Here is a 6500-nt window from a genome sequence, read left to right on the forward strand (position 1 = left end):
CCTGGACTCCATAAAACAGTCCCCCCCACCCACCCCAACCCCAGTGCAGCTCTTCCTGCCCACAGGTCCTGTCCCCATGTTTTAATAAAATCACCTTTTTGCACCAATGATGTCTTCAAGAATTCTTTCTTGGCCGTTGGCTTGGGACCCCACGAACCCCCCATCACCCCATAACTTCATCAAGCCTAATAATCCTTTTGGATTAGGGTGCTACCTTTATGACCTCATTTAACCTTTATTGCCTTCCTAAAGGTTCTATCTCCAAATACAGTCGCTTTGGGGGTTAGGGTTTCAACATATGAATTTGGGGAGACACAATTCAGCCCATAGCACTGTCAAAAGCTGGAAACATCAGTTGGTGAGTAGTCAAACAAAATGAAACAAAGTAATAAGGACTCTCAAATTCTATCACTCTATTCTAATTTTTCATAACTGAATAACTGATATTGTCTTTAGCATATTTAACAATGCAGAAAAACCCCAATTGCTTTCACTAGATTTTTATAGTTAATAAATTCATTCAAAAATCAACGTTAGTCTCCTTTGGAGTTTTCTCATTCATTATATGCTTGTTCTCAGAAGGTAACTAACACTTTTTGCAAGTATCTTTTCAGAGGCTAGCTCATCAGGCATCCTGAGCTAGGAGAAATGTGTCTTTACATCTCCTACTGGGACTGCAAAGGTATGATTGCTCTGACACCCGTCACCACTGTGATGCTGAGGCCTTGCTTCCCACAAAATGCGTCCAGCCACGGCTGATGTGCACTGAGCTCACCAGGGGCACCAAGGCAGTAGGGTTCCTGCAAAATGTAGGACTACTTTGAGGAATGATTGAATTTGACTCGGTAAGTCCCCACTGGCCTTATCAAATTCTCTGAAAACTGGACTGCTGCCTAAACTTCCTTCTCCCTTTCCTCCTTTCCAGCTTTCCCTGTATCCTGCCTCAGAACTTCTGAGGGCAACAGCTCTCTCCACCTCTTCCAGGTCCTTTCGGTTTCCTTCACTGACTTTGCCCTATCTTTTGCATGTATTAAATGCCAGTGCCCAAATATCACCACCACCACCAAGATAAAATTGAATTTATTGCTCCCTGTTGCACAGGAGAATTACCACCTCAAGAGAACTTTGTTGTGTCTCAAAGAAGGAAGGGCAGAGTCTGTTCTTACTGAGATTTTGAAGTTTGGTTTAAGACAGGTCCTTCAATGAAGAGTGACATAATAGTGATTTAGGATTGGTGGAAATAGCAAGAAAAGGATTAGGAGGCTCGGAGTCCCAAGAGTATTGGTAAGAAAAATGTTGATACCTTCTAATAAAGAGTTGATGATCTTTCTTCTTTTTTTTTTTTTTAATGTTTATTTATTTTTGAGAGAGACAGAACACGAACAAGGGAGGGACAGAGAGAGAGGGAGACACAGAATCTGAAGCAGGCTCCAGGCTCTGAGCTGTCAGCACAGACTTGATGTGCCGGACGTGGGGCTTGATGTGCCTGACGTGGGGCTCCCACTCATGAATGGGTGAGATCATGACCTGAGCTGAAGTTGGACGCTTAACCCCAACTGAGCCATGCAGGTGCCCCAAGAATTGATGATCTTTCAAACAAATTTCTGGAATGAACAATAAAGTTATTTGCCTGAGGGACACCTGGGTGACTCAGTCAGTTAAGGGTCCGACTTTGGCTCAGGTCATGATCTCATGGTTCGTGGGTTCGAGTCCTGCATTGGACTCTGTGCTGATGGCTCAGAGCCTGCAGCCTGCTTCGGATTCTCTCTCTGCCCCTCCCATGTTTGTGCTCTCTCTTTCTCTCTCAAAATAAATAAACGTTAAAATTTTTTTTTTTAAAAAGCTATTTGTCTGAGCAGAAGTCTCCTGGAATAGTAAAGTTATGCAAGTGAAGACAATGGAATAGTAAATCAGGTTAATGCAGATGTGGGAGTGGCTGGTTTCAGTTTCGCAGTTAATTACCTCTCGGCATCTGCTTCTTGGAGGACAGACACGTGTACAAGTTTAAAAGCAAATTTCAAAAACCTTGTTTTCTTTGATGCAGTAATGAACACTCCAAACTCTTGTAGTTGTCCATGACCAGAAGTTAAATTTTAATCTCCTTTTCTGCATGGGCTCGAGGAACTCTCAAGATTTCCTCTTTATTCCTGCATTTATAACATCATCCAAAGGTATTTCATGGTCTTTCTGGTGGAAGGTCCGGTCCAATGATGCCATATGAAATTATTATTCCCCGCTCCCTGTCAATGGACCAAATGTTCTTTTTCATGATTAAAATTAAAACATGGCAATCAGCTCAGAATAAAAAGCCCATATTTTATTCTTTAAAAGAGAAGTACATAAAGCAAAAGATTTCTCACTTTTTTTTTAAAAGTCGCCAACTTTTACTATAATTCCTGTATTTCATAGAAACAGGAGTGTAGCAGACAGGGTAATATGAAAAATGTGTTTTAAAACTGCAGGTGTAAGGGCGCCTGGGTGGCTCAGTCGGTTAAGGGTCCATCTCTTTGCTTCGGTTCAGGTCATGATCTCACGGTTTGTGGGTTTGAACCCCGCGTTGGGCTCCATGCTGCCCGTGTGGAACCTGCTTGGGATTCACTCTCCTTCTCTCTCTGCCCTTCCCACCCCCTCAAAAATAAATAAATAAACTTAAGATAAAACTTTGCTCTTACAAAAGTAAAATAGAAATGAAACTGCAGGTGCGTACCTGTTGCTCTCTCTCCATCTGGAACAGGCTCTCCCCCACATCAGGCACAGCAGCAGCACCATCAGGTGTCTCCTTGCGGATGCAGCCCTGGGCACACTTGGCACAGCCCACGGGGCAGCAGGAGCAGCAGCTGTCCCCGCAGGGGGTGTGTTTGCACACTTTACATGTACAGGAGCCGGCGCAGGTGGAGGAGTCCCCGGTGGAACAGGAGCAGTTAGGGTCCATTTTGAGCCAAGGTGAGGACAGACCTCCAAAGCAGGCGACTCAGGAAGACACTCGATGTCTCATTGTTTTAAAAGAGCATTTATAGTATTACTGAAATCCTCAGGGACACCTGGGTGGCTCAGTTGGCTGAGGGTCTGACTTCCGCTCAGACCATGATCTCACAGTTTGCTCGTGAGTTCAAGCCCCCCCATCCGGCTTACTGCTTCAGAGCTGTATCGGATCCTCTGTCCCCTTCCCTCTGCCCCTCCCCTGCTCTCTCGGGTCTCAAACGTAAATAAACCTTTCAAAACAAACAAACAAAAAAAGAAAGAAAAATATTCAAAGCTTTAGGAAGATGACAATCAGTATATGTGGTTTATCAGTTAGAAATTGTGTTTAGCTGATAAGAAACCTGAAATAACTGGATTAAAACAAGATAGTGCTTTCTTTTTTTCTTATGTAAAATAGCATTTAAGAAGGCAGTCCAGGGTTGGTGTGGTCTATGTTGACCAAGAAAGAATTCACTGACAATATAAGCAAACGGGCATTTATTTGGGCAGTTAAAATTGCAATTCAAGAGACACAGAGTCAGGTGACTTGTGTTCTGAGCAAGACAAAGAAAGGGCAGAGTTATGAAGAAAAAAGGTCATGAATGCAGTTCTCATTTAGGAACTCTGTGCAAAACGGAGATTGAAACTAAGTTACCTGGTATGGTTGGGTTAATATGCAAAAGAGGGATTGAAACTTGTCCTGGAAACTGGAGGGTATTATGCTAAGTGAAATTAATCAGTCAGAGAAAGACAAATATCATATGACTTCACTCATATGAGGACGTTAAGATACAAAACAGATGAACATAAGGGAAGGAAGCAAAAAAATATATAAAAACAGGGAAGGGGACAAACCATAAGACTCTTAAATATAGAGAACGAACAGAGGGTTGCTGGAGGGGTGGTGGGAGGGGGGATGGGCTAAATGGGTAAAGGGCTTAAGGAATCTACTCCTGAAATCATTGTTGCACCATACGCTAACTAGGATGTAAATTAAACGATAAATACATTAAAATAAATAATAAATAAAAATAAAAAGTTCATGTCGAAAGAAAGAAAAAGAAAGAAGGAAAGAAAGAAGAAAGACAGAAAGACAAAGAAAGAAGGAAAGAAAGAAAGAAGAGAAAGAAAGAAAGAAAGAAAGAAAGAAAGAAAGAAAGAAGAGAAAGAAAAAAATGAAACTTGTCCTTGAATGGCGTTGGCTCCTTTGGAAGTGAAAAATGTGACTGATTCAGGTATCCTGGAGAGGACGAAGTTAAATCCAGGCTGAGTGTCTGTTGCTGGCAAAAAGTTCAAGGTTTCTTTGATGAGGACCTGCATAAATTCCTCCTCCCTCATGGCCCCCTGACCCCATTTGAACACAACTCTTAGCTAGGCTTGCTTGTTCTATTTTGAAATCTCATTTTACATCTCCACATCACCAGAGATTCTGATTCCTTCTATCTTTCTGCTCTATCATCCACTGAACAGAGTTTCCATCCTTCAGTTTACCTCATTGTACAAGACAGGGCTGTTGGAACCATCATGTTCACATTGGAGGCAGGAGGCAGAAGGAAAACAACCATGCCAGCTATTTGTTCCCATTTCAAAGAGCTTTCCTAAAAGTACTTCCAACAGTTTCCATGTATATCTTACTAGTCATCTGACCACACCTGTCTGCCGGGAGATTAGAAATGTGGTCTTCTAGGGGCACCTGGTTGGCCTCGTTGGTTAAGTGTCCGACTCTTGATCTCGGCTCAGGTCACAATCTCATGGTTGGTAAGTTCAAGCCCTGCATCTCCTTCTGTCTGCTCCTCCCCCACTTGTGCTCTGGCACTCTCTCTCTCTTTCTCTTTGTCAAAATAAATAAACATTAAAAAAAAATGTAGTCTTTTGGATGAGCACATTGCCTTCAAAAAGCAAGAGAACCTGAAATTAGATTGGCAACTAGCAGTTTCTGCTGCATATGAGAACTGAGGAATGCAACTTTTATATTTGAAGTAAGCATGTGATAAACGGTTAAAGCTTAAATTGTGCCATGATAAATAATACCAGAGAATGGGATAAATATAGGAACGTATCCACTTGCCAGTGTTGTTAAAACCTGCTACTGAATCTTGTCACTTCAGTGTTGGAACTGATAATAAGATTAAAAATAGGGATGCCTGGGTGGCTCAGTCAGTGAAGTGTCTGGCTTCAGCTCAGGTCATTATCTCGAGGTTCACGAGTTCGAGTCCCACGTTGGTCTCTATGCTGACAGCTCAGAGTCTGGAGCCTGTTTTGGATTCTGTGTGTCCCTCTCTCTCTGCCCCTCCCCCGCTCATTCTGTTTCTCTCTCTCAGAAATAAATAAAACAGTACAAAAAGATTGAAAATAAAACTTTTCCCTATTTCATTTGTTCTTGAAACAAATACTTAAATGTCTTCCATATATCAGGCACTGTTCTAGATGCTTGAGATATATCAGTAAACCAAGACTCCTGCCCTTGTGGAGCTTATATTCTAGCAGGGGTATATGGACAATGAACAATAAATAAGTAAATACTGTATTTCAATGATGAAGACCCAACTTAGAAATGTTAGGTCTTAAATACACTAAATCTATCTTAACTATCTCTGTCAAGTGACAAAACTACAACAACTGATTTTTTTAAGAGACTTAAAAAAAATTATTTACTTTGAGAGTGAGTGAGCAGGGGAAGGGCACAGGAAGAGGGAGAGAGAGAGAGAATCCCAAGCAGTCCCCACACTATCAGCACAGAGCCCATTGCCGGGCTTGAACCCATGAACCTCGAGATCATGACCTGAGCCAAATCCAAGAGTCAGACTCTTAACTGAGCCATCCGGGTGCCCCCAAACTGCAACAATTTAGTAACCAGTTGATGTTCTTTATTCAAGGAAAAACAATCTGTGTATGTCCAGGGAAGTACAGTGCCTCACAAGCTGGGGAGTGCTCTGCCTGAGGAACTTGGGGGCAGGAGCAAGTTTCACAGAGCCTTAGAAAAAGCAACCCAGAAACAGGGCATGATTAGCTAAGAGGTCAGGGATCTCCTTATAAGGTTAGCAGGTCCTGGCATACCTGGGTGGCTCAGTTGGTTAAGCTTCCACTTTGGCTCAGGTCATGATCTCATGGTTCCTCTGCACTGATGGTGAGGAGCCTGCCTGGGATTCTCTGTCTCTAGCCCTCTCTCTCTGCCCCTCCCCAACTCACACTTTCTCCGTCTCTCTCAAAGTAAATAAGCTTAAAGGAAAAAAAAAAAAAAAAGGCTAGCAGGTCCTATTTTCTAGGGTAAGGTAAAGTAGCTATGGCTGATTCGGATGATTATGATTGATGTGTATTTTGGGTTTTCTTGACAGGTGCTTCTTTTTTTTTTAATTTAAAAAAATTTTTTTTTCAACATTTATTTATTTTTGGGACAGAGAGAGACAGAGCATGAACGGGGGAGGGGCAGAGAGAGAGGGAGACACAGAATCGGAAACAGGCTCCAGGCTACGAGCCATCAGCCCAGAGCCTGACACGGGGCTCGAACTCACGGGCCGTGAGATCGTGACCTGGCTGAA

At 42.6% G+C, this 6500-nt stretch overlaps 1 pseudogene; it reads right to left on the bottom strand.

Moving 5' to 3' along the window:
• Positions 1–2747: 2747 nt before the first annotated feature.
• LOC125164246 (metallothionein-2-like) lies at positions 2748–2988 on the bottom strand (annotated as a pseudogene).
• Positions 2989–6500: the final 3512 nt, after the last annotated feature.

This window comes from Prionailurus viverrinus, chromosome B1 (assembly GCF_022837055.1).
Source record: "Prionailurus viverrinus isolate Anna chromosome B1, UM_Priviv_1.0, whole genome shotgun sequence".
Lineage (NCBI taxonomy): Eukaryota > Metazoa > Chordata > Mammalia > Carnivora > Felidae > Prionailurus > Prionailurus viverrinus.